Consider the following 1203-nt stretch of genomic DNA (forward strand, 5'->3'; position numbering starts at 1 on the left):
AACCTGTCCTTTGTTAACATAATTTCTTAAATGTATATTCTCAATATGTGATAGTCATTCAAAAAAATTAACGCCGCGCTCGTTCAGAAAGGCAGAGAAAGATAATTAATTTTCTATTTAAATCTGAGATCAAGTCACGTATTTTGTACTCTATAGGCTGAGTCGAGTAATTAATTTATAATATATACCATAAATATATAGAGCTCTTAAAATTAAGATCGCCGTCAGCAAGAAGAAAGAAATACGCAAAACTTACAAAGTAGTTTTATTGGTCCCAGTAAAGCTTCCGGTAAGTGAAAAATGAAATCTATCTGAGGAGGCAAAGTTCCGCAAAGTCCGTTCAAATGTATTTTTGCGTGGACGAATGTATTAGCGACGAATATACATATATTTCGTTTCTTTTTAATTTGTAAGATCGGACTCACTTGATGTCACAAAGATCATATCTACGTACCGAGGTCACGATGTACTAGCAATAAAACTTAAGCTCCTATTGCGGAATAGAGAAATATCGATGTATTCTACTACAACAGAAGGTTCGGTTTTTTTCTTTTTCTTTTCATTTTTTCTTTTTTTTTTTTGTTTGTTTAATTAAATACTAAAGGCGCAGAAGTAAATCAAACGACGTCACTTGTTTATTGCTTATCCTTATCGATCTAACGTAAAAGTCGTCTATTCATAATTTCAACTATGATGGAGGATCTTACGTACCTATTCTCTCGTAACGCGTTCTTAAACGCAACGCTATATCTCTAACTTCCTCGTCGTTAATCCTCCTACTAAACGATGGCATAATACAAAAGATCAGAATAGAGTATTAAAAACCCTGGTACAACATGATCATAAATAAAATACATAAACGATCCAATTAATTATTATAATAATAATAATAATAATAATAATAATAGATAACAAAGTCTATTTTTTCTTACAAACAATTGTATTTCGATATTGAACACCAATTGCGTACGTCAACAATCAGTCATCATGTTTTTTTCTCTCATTTTCTTATCATTTTAACGCGATTAAATTAAGAATGGATGACCATTATACAAAATTATTGTATGAAATTAATGGTAGCGTGCATTTTTATCGAATAACTGTTGATATACCATATTAATAATTGATATCCTGCTTTATATTGGCAATAAAAAAAAGAACGAAAGGATCGTACTCGAATTTCGTTGATAATGAAAAAATATA

The sequence above is a fragment of the Trachymyrmex septentrionalis genome, unplaced genomic scaffold, assembly GCF_001594115.1.
Source record: "Trachymyrmex septentrionalis isolate Tsep2-gDNA-1 unplaced genomic scaffold, Tsep1.0 scaffold161, whole genome shotgun sequence".
Taxonomy (NCBI): domain Eukaryota; kingdom Metazoa; phylum Arthropoda; class Insecta; order Hymenoptera; family Formicidae; genus Trachymyrmex; species Trachymyrmex septentrionalis.